An 18,106-nucleotide genomic window follows, 5' to 3' on the forward strand; every position below is an offset into this window, starting at 1 on the left:
TTTCTCCCAGGTAAGTGTGAAATTCATTACATCCTGCATGCACCCTCACAGTCTCTTGGTTTCATCTCATGTAGTTTTGGGGCAACACTGAAGTCAGTGATATGTCATCTTCACTAAGATATATATATTTAAATTTTAAATAATTTTAACTCAAAAATAATAAATGTAAACATCACAAATATGAACATAAAAACCTGGACAGGCAATCTCTTGCAAAGGTATATTAAGATTCAGTGTGCAATCCTATGCATATTTGATGAAATGCTTTGGTTCTAATTTCTAAAATGTTAAATCTGAAAAGCAACCACTTGCAAAGCTTGAGATCTATGAGCCAGTGTAGTAAGGCGTTTAGTGTGTTGGACTAGGACCTGGGAGACCAAGGGTTAAATCCCCACTCAGCCATGAAATTCACTAGGTGACTTTGGGCCAGACACAGTCTCTTAGCCTAGCCTAACCTGCCCCACAGGGTTGTTGTGAGGATGAAATGGGGAGGAGGAGATGCAGGTATGTCGCTGTGAGCTCTTTGGAGGAAAGGTGAGATATAATGCAATAACAAATGAATAAATCTAGGGTTGCCAGGTTCATGGCCTGAAACTGATCCTGTATCTTTAGGAGAAGAGAAAGTCAGCCAAGTGCAGGTGTTCTTGCAACATTGTAATGAGAAAAACCACAAGGTGGAATTCTTCCTTCCTCCTCCACAACTTTTAAAGATACAGAAGACCTCTTGGAGGCCGGGCCTGGCAACCACCTCCATCCACCGAGCTGGCTGTCCCTAGCAGAACTGGTGCCGTGGCTCAGCTACAACGAAGAGCTGCTGCTGACAGAGCCTGGCAGAGCACACTAGTGCTGGGAGCCTGCCAGCACAGCCAGGGTTCCATGGCATCCACCTCCCCCCAGCCCAGTGGAAAGGTGAGTTGGATTACGCCCTTAGATGCCACCTCTCTGCACTGTCCAACTGACTAAAGCACAACAGTGGATGTTGTGTATAAGGCAGCGTTTCTCAACTAGTGGGCCACCAGATGTTGTTGGACCACAATTCCCATATTTCCTCACCATTGGCAATGCTGGCTGAGGCTGATGGGAGTTGTGGTCCAACAACATCTGGTGGCCCACTAGTTGGGAAAGGCTGGTATAAGGTGTACCAGCAAAGTTTATTTTTACAGATGGAATTTTCTTTGTTTTCGATCTGCCTTCTTTGGTTTGGTTTTTTAAAATTGTAAATATGACCATGCTACTATGGTCTGGTTTGCACATCACTTTAAAGCATAATTAAACTAAACTATGGTTTAAAAGTGAGAGCACAACATGCTGATGCACGCTGCTAAAATCACAGGTGTAAACCAGTGGATCAGGGTTCATCATGCCAAATTCTGGCTTGCATCAGGCCTCATCAGATCCTTTCAATCCTGCTTCAATTTGTTCAGTAGCAAACCCAGCGGAATAGCGAGTAAAGCATGACCAAGGGAAAAACCACAAACTCAAAGCCATCTGAAACTAATACACTTGTTTATTGATACACAAAGCTTAATGGTTTTATGAGAGAATAAATTGATCAAAAATATAATATTTGAAACTACAACAACGCCAAGTAACTTAGGAAATATCACTAAGCGATGTGATATATTTGTATAAGCTTAATGATATTATAGAAAATGTTGAGATATAAATCAATTTTAAAAAAACTTAAAATACATATTTAAGCAGACTAATGATTGCTAATGAAATGAAGTAATAAAATGATCACAATATGGGCTGATAACATTGACGTCGTTATTATAATTATGATTGCATTGACCATGCAAACATGATGAATGATTATATTTATTAAATGATTATATTTGCTCCCTAATTCCATCCAAGCTCACTACTTATGTGAGTGAGCTCTATGTTTCCTAGTATATTAGATTAAAGAAAGTGGGTAGGCCTGAAGCTTGGGCAAAAGCACATGGAAGCAGGCAGCAAGGCAGATAGAGGCAAGCAAGAAAAAGTAATCCAAAAGGTAAATTCTCCCACCCACCCCCAAGAAAATCTAACTAACCCCAAATTTGAATACACCTTTTATATTAGTCAGCAATGTATCAGCAGGTAGAAATTATCCAATAAATTTCAGTGAATGTGTGTGGACATCCGCAATACATAATAATATCCATAATACATGATAATATGTAGACGATTAATTACCATACTCCATCTGGGAGAGGGACAGGGAGGAGTTACTGAGACCCCTGCATCAGTGATTGTCCATGCAGGCACTTTTCACCCAGTTCTTTTCTGAAAAGATAGGTTATGCTTTCGCTTTTGTTATGTCTTCACACAGTTGTGTACAGCAACTCCTTAAGAGCAGTTCTTGCTGGCAGCAGAAAATGACGCTATAGCAGAAATCCAAGTGGCTTACACTCAAAAACGACAGAGACAGAACGAGAGTGTCTTCCATTTTGGTTCATCACGGCTGTTCTCCTGTGCATCCGCTGTAACATGACTGCCATATGCAAGCTTAACAGGCACTGAATTAACAACAGTTGTTTTATACGCCCCCCACTCCTCTTGCTGCTGTGATGCCAGGAGCTGTCATGATTTGGCATAGGGTTATGTCTGAACTTGAACTTGTGGTTTATTTCTCTCAAAACAAACCATGAGCTACAACCAAGGTTTAATTTTGGTTTGCCACTTGTAGTTTGTTTGGCAGAACCAAACCATGAGTCCTGGTTTGGACATAATGATAAACCAAGCCATGGCTTAGCATCTGACTGCACGGTAGTGCCAGAATGGGGGAAGAGTGAAGCGCCTGTGATTTTAGCAGCATGAATCAGGCAGCACACTGCCCATTCACCTTTAAACCATGGTTAGTCTAACTATGGTTAAGTGATGTGCAGACGAGACCTATTTTTTGCATTTCTGGCTGAGAAATTTCTCACATTGTTATTCACTGGGAAAGACACTGCTACAGCAGAGAGTATCATTTCCGGCTATAAAACAGTCACTGCCTGCTCTTAACTACGTAGCTGAACAAATATGTTGTTACACACCTGCATAACCTGTTCATAGGGGTATGAAATGCTCATCAAAGTGGCTGAGGAAATGACTTCTAGCCTTGGTGTAACAATCTTTAAGTCAGGACCGAGACAGGCTCTTCGTTCTGGGATTTTGCTCTGTGCAATACATCAAGAAGGGATGTACTGACTGATAACGTTGTGTGTGGGCCCTCAGGATTCCAAATATAAGAAGCATAGGATTTATAATAGGTAAGGACTGAGGAATTTACAGCAGAGATGCTTTAAGAGCATTGGGAGGGAATACTGCTCAGAAGGAAGCTCGGGCTGCCTCTAGTCATATGCTTCTCCAATGAGACTTGTTGCTGTCGTTGAGTTTACCTACAGAAAATGCTAAAGAGAACAAATTCAAAAGAAAAAAAATTGGGGCCTGTTGAAAGTAGATTGTGGATTAGGATTATGGATTTGTGTTGAGCATCGATTACTTTTTACTATGATTCTAAATCAGGATGTGACATTACTGAGGGTGGATGGAACATGCTTACTCTCTCCAGGCCCATCCGGGGTGGGCAGGAGGGTGGACCAGGACTTTTTTTTAAGAATCAGCAGGGCTAAGTATCTCTACTGCCTTCTAATTCTTGTTTGCAAATGCCTCCCCTGCATTAACACTCCAAGGGAAACATGGAGTGGGGACTTTGAAGCATACAGTCCTATCCCGGGAATCCTCTTGAGATCAAGCTCTCTTCTCTTCACTGATATTATCCCGTGTTTTGCCAGTCTTGTTGTTTGTAATTAAGCAAGTTCTAACTTCCTCGGAATAAACTTGGCTGCTCTGTTGTAGCAACAGACCTTTTAACGTTTGCTTGTATTGGCAGAAACCAGAAATACTGGTTTAACCAATGCATATAAATAAAATCACATGATTCCGCCGGAGGATACAGCTGAAAAGAACTGAATGAGTAAGGAAGAGAAATGGGTCAGGAATGGTATGTATCTATCACCAGAAGAAAACTAATCACAGGGAAAATGACCCAATAATCATAGTCTAGGATAAGCTATGAGGCAGCTTGTTAGAGACACAAGGAAGTTCTGCAGTGACAGGAAGAGAGGAGTAATTACTAGGCTACTGAAACGTAACCAAGAATGGTTTTCAGTTTTCAAAAAGCGGAGGGTTTGTGACTTGCTTTGTATTGTCTTCCAAGTTTTGCTGTGTGATTTCTGTTTTCTCAGTACTGTATTCTATTATTTACAAGTGTTAGTGTACTCATATTAGGGAAAGGGAGACAAAGGGCATGTACCCACTGCATGACAATATGTATTCAGTGCTTGATGCAAGCACCTTTGGGGTGCTGTACACATGACACCACCCTCATGTCCTCCCTGCCCCACACTGTGTGTCAATCTAAAGTGCATTCTGCTGGAACGGTTATAATCAATTTTTGCCGAGAATGCACTTCTCAAGTGCTTGCTACATACATGTGTACGCACACAGAGAACCCTTTCCCAGGTCACTTCTTATTGGGCCATATCTATTGACATTGCAGGGCTGTGCCACAAACCCCTCACCATGTTTAACTTTCCTATGCATTAAAGAGGCAAAATAGGAAGCAGTACAATGGCTTAGCAGCCTCTGTATACTAATATTTATCCCTGGATACCAACACACCAGTTTCCAGCCCCTCTCCTTTGAAAGGCTGCAAAAAATAAATTTGAAAAAAGGCTGGGCAATTGTGTGTGTGCAGACGATACAGCTAGCAGCTGCTGTTTTAGATGATATTGTTGCACAAAGGTGTGTGCAGTTGCAAACTACTGTGTACAAAAGCCTGCTGTGAAAAAAAAATCCGCGTACATTTCAAAGGTTGTGCGTACACAGCCAAAGAAGAGCTAGTTAAGGACAGATTGCAAATGAAATAGCCTCAGAGGGGGTAAATAGAGAGGGGTGGTGAACAGGTTTTACACGAAACCCTCAAAGAAACTTTATTAGGCAACTTCTTCCATTGCTAAAGTGCTCAGATATCTAGGAAATTCTTCCTAGTGTTTCACCAGTTAGCTTTCTTCTCAGTGGACTTAGGAGGCAGAGGAGTAATTGTGGCTCTTAATCACTGAGAAGAAATCTACAGAAAAGTATGTGATTGTGTCCTGGTGTTGCAGCCTAGTGTAGGAAACTTTTTAAAGCAGTATATATAGGTGAGAAGGAAGTGCTTCCACCCTTTGCTCTGTTGTGAGGGCAAAAATAAAGGGCTGTTCTTGAAGCTATGTTACATCTAATCTACAATTTATATGCACATCCAGACACAGGCCCGGTGCCAGGTTGGGCACTGGGTAAAGGCCCTGGCGCTGAGAGAGGCCCCTGCTGCTGGACTGGACAGATGTTGCTCCCACTCCATGATCCGTGCTAGCATTGAGTCACAGAGCGTGTGCCCTGCACCCCAATGCTGGCACAGATGGCAGAGCAGGAGCCACCCATTCAGGCAACATCCCACCACCGCTGGCATAGGCTGGCAGTGCAACTTGATTTATACCAGCATGGTAGGGCTGCCACCTTTAAGGGCCCCTTTAGTCTGGTACCCAAGGGTCCACTGCTGTATGGTGCCGACCCTGTCCAGATAAGAAGCATTACAACGTTCAGAATGGAAAATTTCTTGTCCGCATAGTTTGGTTTCCTAACGGTGTAGTCAGTGTCCTCCAGGGTTGATCCAAGTCTTCATATTAAAAAAGCAAAAACATTCAAGCACATCTATATCAGCCAATAAACCAACACAGCCTTGTTCTTTCCATCAGTGTTCTGTTTACGCCGAGGAGACATTGGTTCACCAAGAATGCTTATATAGCATCTAGATAAAAATATGGGCCAAGTGTGAGAAAGTGTTGTTGCCACTACCTTTGTAAGTGTAGCATACAGCTGGGCCAGAACATAGATTAGATAAGAGCTTTTAAGACGTCTTGCTGCCAAGTGGGATTCCTACATGGGTAAGGGCTTTTTAGAAAACGTCACCACTAAATCAGCCCTGAATTGCTTTCATTTGTAGCACCATGTTCTATTGTATCATAGATGTTGATACTTAAGTTTAGCAGATATAACCGATCACCTTACAGATAACGGCAGCTTTTAATTAGTAATTAATTAGTAAACTGGATTGGCCACAGGTCTTTTAATGACTGCCTATCCTACCACAGAATTTTCTAATTAATCCTGCCCCCTTAGAAGTCAATTTATTGTCATATTTAGTTTAACCACTGCTCATTGCTGTGTTCACTTTATGGATAAGTTCATACATTTCCTTTTTTAAAGATGATGATGATGATGATGACGATTTTATTCATTTACATCCCACCTTTATCCCAGAACTGGGACTCAAGATGGTTTACAAAAATTAAAACAAATACCGTTAAAAACATATAAAACATACAGAAGTTAATTATAATGTAATTAAACTATCTATAAAATTAACACCAATTAAAACATAGCAATTAAAAAAACCACAAGTTACCAATCAGTAAAACAGCACCCTATTTAATAGCCCTTGCAGTCAGGTCCCAAAAGCTAATGTTTGTATAAATGCATGAAAGAGAGCTACAATCACAGATTCTTCTTGATCGTCAATAAACAAATTTCTTTTACCATATGGAGACACATATATGCAAATGTTTATTTATTTTTATTTTTTTTATTTAATTAAGCTTATATACCGCCCCACTAGCAACAGCTCTCTGGGCGGTGAACATTAAAAATACAATAAAAATAACACAATACAGTATATCACAATACAAAACTGTACAAAAAACTGTACAGTCTAAAATCAAATTATAATAATTTAAAATTAACAGGAATTAAAATGCCTCAGAGAAGAGAAAGGTTTTAACCTGGCGCAGAAAAGATGATAGTGTCGGCGCCAGGCGCACCTCCTCGGAAAGACCATTCCATAGTTCGGGGGCCACCACTGAGAAGGCCCTAGATCTTGTCACCACTCTCCGGGCTTCCCTATGAGTCGGAACCCGGAGGAGGGCCTTCGTAGTAGACCGTAGTGTACGGGCCGGTTCATAGCGGGAGAGGCGTTCCGACAGATATCGTGGTCCCGCGCCGTATAAGGCTTTATAGGTAAGTACCAACACTTTGAATCTGGCCCGGAAGCATATTGGAAGCCAGTGCAAACGGGCTAGCACAGGTGTTATATGCTCAGACCGCTTAGTTCTTGTTAGCAGTCTGGCCGCCGTATTTTGCACTAGCTGTAGCTTCCGAATCGTCTTCAAAGGTAACCCTACGTAAAGCGCATTGCAGTAGTCCAGACGCGAGGTTACCATAGCGTGTACCACTGATGTGAGGTCCTCTTTACTCAGATAGGGACGTAGCTGGGCTACCAACCGAAGTTGGTAGAACGCATTCCGGGCCACCGAGGCTACATGAGCCTCAAGTGTGAGGGAAGAGTCTAAGATGACTCCCAGACTACGCACCTGTTCCTTTAGGGGGAGTGTAACCCCATCCAGGACAGGGTATATATCCACCATCCGATCAGAGAAACCATCCACCAACAGCATCTCAGTCTTGTCAGGATTGAGTCTCAGTTTGTTAGTTCTCATCTCATCTCATGGTTAGTTTACCATGCAAGAATTACAGATTAGATTGTAAGAAAGGCTTGTTTATTTTATGCCTAGTAATTTAGGCACATGGCAAATGTCTTTATTATTTCTGTTTAACTACATCGTTTTTCATTTGTTTCATTTTGGAATGGAAAGCTTCAGGATAATAGCCACATTCACACCATACATTTATTCCACTATTATTCCACTTTAAATAGTCATGGCCACCATCTTGGTTGATGGCAGGCATCTGCACACAGCATGGCCAGCATTTACCACAGCAGAAGAGGTACGTGTGGGTGGGCGCCATGGACCTGGGGCAGGCTGGTGCCCAAGGGCCCAGTCATGCCTGGCACCGGCCCTGTTAATTATTAAATAATGTTTTTGTATCTTATCTGCATTTAAACTGGACATGTAAAATCATCATAAATGTACAGCGTCTGGAGATGCAGTTTGATTGCACAAATATTTATTAGAGATACAGATGGTTCCTCTGATATTAGGAACAATGTAGCATGGAGATAGCTAACTCTGCTTGTGCCACCATGCAACTCACACTTGGCTGTTATGCTTGTCTGCAGTGCACAGAGAGTTTAAGGTCATGCTAGAAATGCAGGTTACCCTATCTACAGCCTTTGCAGTGATGTTTCTTATTGCTCAATGTGTTTTTATCTGATTTTTCTGCTCCTTGCAGAAGCATGCCTTGTGTCTGCTTATCTTGGGTTATTCTAGTGCAACTGGGTCCGTCCTAGGCATTATACGAAGTCACTGGGTGGTTTCAGTCATCCTAGAATCTCTCCATTTAACAAAAGATTACTTTAATATTTGTATGACAACTTGATGTTGTTCTTCTTGTGAACCCATTTTGAGTGCAATAATTTCAGGAAAGACTTTTTAAAAATGCATGTAAGAATACTGCTGAAGTTATTTCTATAGTATTGTTTCACAAAATAGACGTGAGTAGAGTTTATCCACTGAATATATGGGTTATGCAAACCCACAAAACTGAAATAAGGGGGAAATCTATGAGGTCAGGAGAGGGGCTTAGGACCTGGAAGATAAAATGGGCACAACAAGCTCATTCCAGTCATCATATTTTTGAAGTTCAATACTCCGCCCCATTATTTGTTGGTCATTCAGCACCATCAGCATACATGGTACTTGACTATGGAATAGACCTGCCCTCATCCTACTGATGGTAAATGATGAAACTTTATAAAATTATGCATGATATGGAGAGAGTTGATAAAAATATTTTTCTCTCTCCTAATACTGCAACCTAGGATGACCTACTGAAATTAGGTAGTATGATGGTGTGCAGTGGAACTTTTCCGTATTGTCAGGGCTCTGTTGACATCAACTCCAGGAAATGGAGTTTTAGACCCTTCGGAGGCTCACTGTGAATTGTTTGGAAGGCACTTTGAGGGTAAAGTTGCTCACCTCCATAACAGTCTTGATGCCCCATCCACATCTACTGTAGTCCCCAATGAGGTGTCCAGTGCAACGTCTGCTGCAACTTCTTGGGAACAGTTTCAGTCGATGTGGCCTGATGACCTAGATAAGGTACTTGCCTTGATGCAGTCAGCAACGTGTCCTCTCAACCCTTGCCCTTCTTGGCTTATTAAAACTTGCCAAGGGGGTTTGACCAAGTGGATCCATGGTGTGGTCAACACATCATTGCAGGAGGGAGTGGTTTCTGTTGCCTTGAATGAGGCGGCGATCCGACCGCTCCTGAAAAAGCCCACCCTGGACGCATTGGTCCGATCGGTCACAAATACTCCCTTCTTAGAGAAGGTATTGAGAGGGTTGTGGTGCAGCAATTGCAAGTACTCTTGGATGAAACAGATTATTGTGACCCATCCCAGTCTGGATTCAGGCCTGGTTATGGAACTGAATCAGCCTTGGTTGCCCTGATGGATGACCTTTATCGGGAGGACAGGGAGAGTACGACCCTATTATTCTTACTTGATCTCTCAGTGCCTTTTGATACCATTGACCATGGTATCTTTTTGGGCCAACTTGGTGAGATGGGTATTGGAGGCTCTGTTTTACAGTAGTTCTGATCCTATCTCCAAAGTCATTCTCACAGAATAGCATTGGGTGATTGTCTTTCAGCCCCCTGGCAGTTGTGCTGTGGGGTGCCGCAGGGTACCATCTTGTCCCCCATGTAGATTTAATATATATAGATTTAACATCTATATGAAGCCCTTGGGAGCGGTCATCAGGAGATTTGGGATGAGGTGTCAGCAGTATGCTGACGATACCCAGCTGTATTTCTCCGTAACATCTGAATCAGGAGAGGCCATGCAAGCCCTGGACCGCTGCCTGGACTCGGTGGTGGGCTGGATGAGGGGCAATAAACTGAGTCTGAATCCTAGCAAGACGGAGACGCTGTGGGTTGGTGGTTCCCAAGATAATTGTTCAGTTGCCTGCTTTGGATGGGGTCATACTCCCTCTGAAAGAGCATGTACGTGGTCTTGGGGTGCTCCTGGATCCATCTTTGTTGCTAGAGGTCCAGGTGACCTCAGTGGCTAGGAGTGCCTTTTACCAGCTTCAGCTGGTAAGAAAACTGTGGCTGTTTCTGGACCGGGATAGCCTGACCACTGTTGTCCACACACTGGTAACCTCCAGGCTGGATTACTGTAATGCACTCTATGTGGGGCTGTCCTTGAGGTTGGTCCAGATGTTGCAGCCTGTGCAAAATGTGGCGGCGAGACTGCCCACTGGGGCAGGGTATCGCAGCATGTCACCCCGCCACTGAAAGAATTGCACTGTCTGCCCATTTGCTACCAGGCCAAGTTCAAGGTTCTAGTTTTGGTATACAAAGCCCTAACAGCTTGGGACCAGGATACCTGAAAGACCGTCTTATCCCTTATATACCCAGTCGATCACTGTGCTCTGCAGGTTAGGGCCTCCTGCAGATACCATTTTATCAGGAGGTCTGTTCTGCACAGCATAGGAAATGGACCTTTAGTGTGGCAGCACCTACCTTTTGGAATTCCCTCCCCTTAAATATTAGGCAGGCACCATCTCTGTTATCTTTTCGGCTTCTACTGAAGACTTTTCTCTTTCAATAAGCCTTTTAAGTTGAGACCTATCCCAGTCTGCGTCTGCGTTGGAAGTTCTTTGTAATAGGTTCTTAAACCTTCTTTTAAAAAATGTTTTTAATCTTAGAAGATGTTTTGAAAGCTTTTTTAAAGAAACCTTTTAAAAGATGTTTTGTTTTAATGTGTTTTAAAGTTTGTTTTTATGATGTTTTAAAGTTTTTAGTGCTTTTGTTTGCCACCCTGGGCTCCTGCTGGGAGGAAGGGCGGGATATAAATCAAATAATAAATAAATAGTAGATAACAAAATAGATAAAGAAGAGCACTTCACACAGCACATAATTAGGCTGGATGCAACACATGTTCTTTTGACAACTGTGGAGTCTTCCTCTTGTGAGCTTGACAAACAGCCTGCTTCTTCCCATCTTTGAAGCTACAGATATGGGAAGTGATCCCTGATACCTACCCCAGCTCCAGAGTTGGGAAGAAGGCTTTGGGTTGTTTGGCAGCTGCAAGGCCAAAGGAGCACAGGACCATGCCGGCAACATGTGCACAGACTGACCTTTCCTACTGCAGAGCAGGGAGGAGGGTGCTGATTGCTGCTGGCAGCAGGGACAAATCATATCCACTCCTTGCCAGCCTGGAAAGGGGAGAGCAGAGAGAAAGTTGGATGCTACTGACTGAAAGTACTTGCAGCACCTTCAGGCAATGGCTCCTGACAGCACACACTCACCACCACCTGACCTCTCCATTGGGAAAGGCAGAAGGGACTTGACAAGTGCAGAGGGCTGCTCAAGTTGGCTGTAATTTTTGATGTGGCCAACAAGGTCAGCCAAAAACTTTAGACTTCTGCAAATCATTTGTGGGGTTCACTGTCACAGGATGTGGTGATGGTTCTTGGCCTAGATGGTTTTAGATAAATGAGATTAGATAGATTTATGATAGGCGGGTTTGTCAATATGCAATAACAATGCTATTCAGAGATGGAATTCCTCTGAATACCAGTTGCTGGGAAGGAGACAGACAGAAGAGGAAGGCTATTGCTTTTGTGCATTGTTGCATATGGGCTTCTGTTCTCAGAAGCAGCTGGGTGGCCACTGTTGGAAACAGGACCATTCCTCTCATGTTCTATCACTGGTAAATTATACAGCCACAAGAGTGGCTGTATACTATAGCCAGCATGCATTTTTCACCTTCCACCATGTTAAATTGAAAATACTCCCATGCCATTCTGTTGCTTCCCATAAGCTCATTTCAAAACAAAATCTTACAAAACTTATAGTCCTGAACTCAGAAACGCTTGCTTAACAACCCTCTACATTTTTTTCATGGTGATACACTCAGAGAGAATCCAGACTTTAAAGTCTGAAACATGAGTAAAACAATCCAGACCCCCCCCTTGAAACTTTTTCTGTCAGTGGTCTCATAATTTGTTGAAATTAATTAAAAATCAGCCATGTTCACAGAGTACCTGTAATCTTATGACTGACCATGCCTCATACTCTGACCTTCATCTTCTGCAGTTTAAAAGTAAAAAAAAAAACCCAATGTGGCTGATTTTTAATTAATTTAAGAAAATTAACATTGGAGTCTATGATAGGGCAGGCATGCTCAGTAAGAACCAGCTGTCAGTGTTCTAAAAGCCAGACTGACAGCTGTTTGGCTTGGCTAATCAGGGAACCACGCTCATGTCAGACATTTATTCCTCTTTAAACAGTCATGGCTTCCACCAAAGAATCCTGAGAAGTGTGGTTTGTGAAGGTGCTGAAAGGTGTTAAGAGATTCCTATTATCCTGACAGAGCCCCAGTGGCCAGAGTGGTTTAACAGCCAGTCCCCTTTCCCAGAGAATTCTGGAACTGTACCACTGTGAGGGAAATAGGGCATCTCCTAATAACTCTAAGCACTGTTTAAAGTGGAATAAATGTCTGGTGTGGATGTGGCCAGGGACAGCTTTGGTTTAAATTTGTGTGTGAGACTACATCTGTCTGCTGTAAAATAAAAAGATGGGGAAAACCCCAAACAACGATACTGTTCACAATGTTTTCCTTTTGGAAATGAAAGGGGCTTCCCCTCTGCCCAGTGCCCACCCACACAATCCCCTCCCCCAGGTCATTTTCACCTATCCTAAGCATGATTGCACAGGAGTACATCCCACTGAACTCAAAAAGCATGCAAATGATCAAACTGCCCTCCCCTCCTCCTCCCTCCTATCTCCTTCCCCTCCCCCTCTTCTCCATCTCCTCCTCCCTTCCTTCTCCCCTCCCCCTCTCCCTTCCTCCCTCTCCTCCTCCCCCCCTAGCCCTCCCCCCTCCCCTTTCTCCTCCTCCCCCATTGTTAGTTTCACCTATCCTAAGCATGATTGCACGGGAGTAAATCCCATTGAACTCAATAAGCATGCAAATAATCAAACCTGCTCCCCTCCCCTTTCCTCTTCTCCTCTCCTTCCCTCCTGCTCAGAGGAACATGGTACAGTTCTTCCAAGCTACACAGGAAGTAGATTGCACTATGAACGACCAACCCAAATTGTGATTGCATTTTGACACATTTGTAGTGCAGTACAATATCCCAGAGAGGAGGTCAGGTCTCCTGTTCCCCTGGTGCTTTCACTATAGCTACCTAATTTCCCTGCTTTTTAAAGTTTGATAGAAATATCTGTTGGCTACAGGTATGTTCTTAAACTGCAATGGTTTTTTACCTATTAGTGAATCCTCCTTGGCTTAAGGCAGTGTTTCTCAACCGGTGGTGTGCCTCCAGATGTTGTTGGACCACAATTCCCATCTTTCCTGACCATTGGCAATGCTGTCTGAGGCTGATGGGAGTTGTGGTCCAACAACATCTGGAGGCACACCACCGGTTGAGAAACACTGCCTTAAGCCAGATATTTGCCTGACTAAAGCAGAGCCCCTCTCCTTGCTAGGGCCAACACTTTAAAATTATTGTTGTACCATTCAGATAACAATTCCTGCCTATCTGTCCCACCCACTGACCCTGGCTCCGTGTTTCACCCTGCTTCATGATGGGGCCAGCCCAGGTTTGTGCATCATGTCTGTATGTGTGTGCAGGCTACATGTGTTTGTTCAAGGACACAATTACCTCTCTCTTTCTCTCTCTTCCCCTCCCCCCCATAATGTAACTGTTCGCATCGGGAGTGCAGGTTTGTTTGTAAAGGGTGGATTGATATAGCTTGCTTGCTTATAGGGTTAGTTCCAAAGCTTTAGAACGATACTTTATTGACCTCTTATTTGACTTTGTTCAGCTATTTGCTTGCATTGGAGCCACTCCTTACAAAGTGGGTTGTCTATGAATGTTTTTACTCATGTAAGCACAAGCAGTTCTATTGTGAGATTAAACGTTATTAAACATAACAATTTCTTTTTTTAAAAAAAAAATATGGTCAGGTTAGTTTCACAAACTGGCTTCAGAGGCCTATGCAGGACAGAGCCCTGCAAAGTGGAGAAAATTCTTAAGCAATGTGTCAAACAAGCCCACATAATGATAGCTGGAGTGAGATAGGAGTATTGCATATATATTCAAGTGTCTTTATTTTTATCAGTGAAATACTGGAGTAATAAAATGCATCTGAAATTAAATATAATCCAACATTTCAGGACAAAACCCCTATTATCAGGGAAATTGCTAGGTACTTAAAAAATCCAGGGCATAACCCCAGACATAATATTGTGCATAAAATTTTAAAATCTGTGGTATAGCCAGTATTACAAATTTGACAGCAATTTAACCCTTCCCCTGCTAGCCATAATTACATTGTAGACTCAGGATTCCAACTTCAGATTCGTAGGTTCCTATCAGACACCTGGTTTTCACTGCCCTCAAGTCAGCTGCAGTTTATGTCAATCATTGGCAAGAAGTTTATTTTATATTATAATATGACATTTGATCCATATACAAGTGCTTTATGTCCAATTTGCATATTGAGACAGCTAGAGAATCTTCCTAGTAACATAGTAGTTTTCAAACTCTTCAAAGTAGGTCAAAATCCAATTGTATTGCATGCTTCAAGAGAACTAGACACAACCATTACAGCTCATGAATAGCATGCAATAATTGATGTGCGTTAGGTTTTAATCTGTGTAAGAGAAGATCCTTGGGAAATAAAGAGCTACAAATCAATGCAGCCTCTCCCTTGCATATAGCAGGTAGCATTTTCTTAGTTATTTCTTACCACTGCACCCACATGGAGTGATGTTGTTTTTAAATCAGTATGTCATGTTTTCAAGAGGGAGGGAGGATGGCACAAGCTGAAATGGTGATTGACACATTATTATGAACCTATGAAATGGCATCTAATATATAATTCCTACAGACAATTAAAGACCCAATAATCATTTTTATTCCAATCATAACAGTACAAAGAAAGTAATTTACATCAAAGAAAGAGAATGTCTGAACATCCTACATTCTAATAGCGCTGTTGCTTATGTAGCCAAAATGCCACCCTCCATCCACAAGAGGGAGCTATCAGCGGACTTGGGGGAACTGCTAATATTAGGCAGGCACCTTCACTATTTTGTTTTTGGCCCCTGCTAAACACTTTGTTGTTTAGGCAAGGCTACCCAAACATGCACAAAATGTATATTTTGAAAACTTTTTTATTTATATTTTGAACATTTTGGGTCAACTTGTCTTTAACATCTATTTCAGGGGTGGCCAAACCACAGCTCGCGAGCCACATGCGGCTCTTTGACATATATGTGTAATTTTATAAGGTGGTATCTGATTGAAATATCTCTAATTTTATTGGTTTACATATTTTCCTCCTTGTTTTGACCAGATATTTACTAAGACAAATAAATATCATTAAAATATCTGTTTTTACCCCTTTTATTTGCATATTTTTCTTAGATGTTTCTGTAGTTCATTACTGTATTAAATATGCTCAATATAGTTAAAACAATAATCATTCAGGATTTTGAAAACATTTGGTATAGACATGTGTACTTTGTGATTATTGAAACTAATACAAATTAACAGTTTAAAAACTACATACATGAATAAACATTATTACGTACATATATTTCTTAATATTTATATAAAATTTTTGTAACAAAATGTGCATGTAACAATAAAAACGTGTGTGCAATATTTGTTCTTGTCTTGTGGCTCTCAAACATCTGAAGTTTATCGTATATGGCTCTTACGTTAAGCAAATTTGGCCACCCCTGATCTATTTAAAGAATATTTATATTCAGGATTTTACAATTCTTATAACAAGGAAATAAAAATAAGGGGGAAAGAAAAAAACCATACACAAATAAACATAAGCATAATATTATATGAAAGGTTAACACTAAGAGTTAAAACAGAAACAAATCAATAGAGCATTAACATGCCATTACATTTTACAAAGAAAAAGCATGTCTTCATGTTGAAGAAGAAAGTTTTTACATCTTTGTAAGTGTTTCATCACACAGTTCAGTATGGTAATCAGGTTAAATAATAAATTCCATAAGTTTGTAATACAGCAATACAAGGTAAGAGTACAGTTTATTCCAATATAGGGTTGCCAGGTGTCCAGTTTTTGCCCAGAGACTTCGGATTCTTGGGGTCCTCTCCAGGTCTCCAGGTGAGTGAGCTTAATCTCCAGATTCTCAGCTTTCATTTAAAAAAATGTTCTGCAATGACCAACTGGTTTTGACAATAATGTATTATATGGGGTCTATGTATTTTTACATCTTCAGTGTATATGGAGTCTTCCCGACCACTCTGTGAGGTGAGATACTGGTGACTGGAAACCAAGGCAGCTCACAACAAGAAATAAATCCCTTTAAAATCCAATAACCATAAAAACAAGTATAAACAGTTGCAAAACAGCTTAAAGGGGCACGATTCTAAATTTTGGACTGGGTGAGTGAAGTTCCTTATCTCTTGAGGCTGCAATTCTGGGCATGCTTCCCTGTTTGAGTAAGCCCCATTGAATACATTGGGACTTGCTTCTGAGTAAACAACCATAGGATTGCACTACAAATATCTTTACAGGCTATGTAAATAATAAACATCTTTGATAGTCATGCTTGTATAAATATTTCTTCATACTATGTCCCAATAAATATCTGATTTCACACTATAGTTGTACATTATTATTTCCTCTACATTTTAAGTGTTAGTGCTTTTAGGTACTGTAAACCGCCCAGAGAGCTTCAGCTATGGGGCTTTATATAAATACAATAAATAAATAAATAAATAAATAAGTGTGCCCTTCTTCCTTGGGGTGTTCATGGTTCCCTTCTGTTGTTTTCAGCCTGAGGGGCAGGTTAGGCTGAGAGGTGAGTAGCCCATGGTCACCCAGTAAACTTTATAGTACATATTCATTTTTAAAAAATAATTAAAATGATTTACATGCAGGCAAAGTTTATTAAGTAGATCCACACAATATATTTAAAGCACATCCACCTCTCATTTAAAGTGCATGACTTCCCCTAAAGAATCCTGGGAAATGTAGTTTCCCCCTCACAGTTATTGTTCCCACCACCCTTAACAAACTACAGTTCCCTTGATTCTGTGGTGGGATTCATGGGCTTCAAATGTGTGTTTAATGTGCTTTAAATAAATGGTGTGGATCTGCCCTAGGTATGATGTGCATTTATTAGTTAATTGAAAAGAACAATTTTAAAAGATACTTTTTTATACAGGAAAAGGCTGTAGCTCAGTGGCCGGGCACATGCTTTCCATGCAAAGGTTCAAAATTCAATTTCCAGGAAAAGACTATTGCCTGGAATCCTCAAGAGACAATGCTAGTCCATGTGATCAGTACTGAGCTACATGGTATCAAATGGCCTGAGTCGGTATAAGGTAGATTCCTTTGTTCCTAAAAGTGGAAAGAGACCATAGGACCACAGTGTCTCCAAAATGTATTTCTGTATTTTATTTACAACATTGTAAAAATTCTGAAAGCGGTTTACAGAAGGAATTAAAACAATAAAAGTTTTGGCAATAACAGTTAAAGACAGGTATTTAAAAACATTCAAAATAATAAAACCAACAATGAGTTAAAAACAGATAAAAAACACAATAGCTTCTACCTGCCTGGGTAGGCTTGCCTAAACAAAAATGTTTTTAGCAGGTGCTGAAAAGAGTACAATGAAAGTGTCTGCCTAATGTCAATAGTCAGGGAGTTCCAAAGCTTAGGTGCTGCCACACTAAAGGACTGATTTCTTACAAGAGCAGAACAAGTACTATGCGGCACTTGTAACATGGAAAGCACACCTTGAACTTGGCCTTGTAGCAAATCAGCAACCAGTGCAGTTTTCAGAGCAGGGGTATTATGTGCTGATAGAGTCTCACTCATGTCAGCAATCGTGCCGCAGCATTCTGCAGTAACTTCCGCCACTGAATCAGGTTATGCTGCAGGGGGATTTCTGTGACCTTGGCTGACTAGCTGTCAAGATATTTTTAGTTTTGGTTTTTGGTTAGGAATCCTGACTGGTTGTGGGATGCTGAGTGTTCTGCCTTACTCATAGGAATTTCTTTGTGGT

General features: G+C 41.4%; 1 protein-coding gene across 5 annotated transcripts in view; it reads left to right on the forward strand.

The window, feature by feature from the left end:
- The first annotated feature begins 740 nt into the window (after positions 1 to 740).
- Positions 741 to 18,106, forward strand: part of STYK1 (serine/threonine/tyrosine kinase 1) — a 38,312-nt gene continuing 20,946 nt past the window's right edge. For 2 of the 5 annotated variants that reach the window (XM_061627519.1, XM_061627155.1), the window contains exon 1: positions 741 to 909. The gene's annotated coding sequence lies outside the window, so the exon portion shown is untranslated. Of the gene's footprint in view, positions 910 to 3,057; positions 3,243 to 3,899; positions 3,977 to 16,132; positions 16,198 to 18,106 lie in introns of those variants that run through there. The other 3 variants (XM_061627425.1, XM_061627251.1, XM_061627339.1) reach the window with 3 other exon arrangements.

This window comes from Rhineura floridana, chromosome 1 (genome assembly GCF_030035675.1).
Source record: "Rhineura floridana isolate rRhiFlo1 chromosome 1, rRhiFlo1.hap2, whole genome shotgun sequence".
NCBI classification, from domain to species: Eukaryota; Metazoa; Chordata; class Lepidosauria; order Squamata; family Rhineuridae; genus Rhineura; species Rhineura floridana.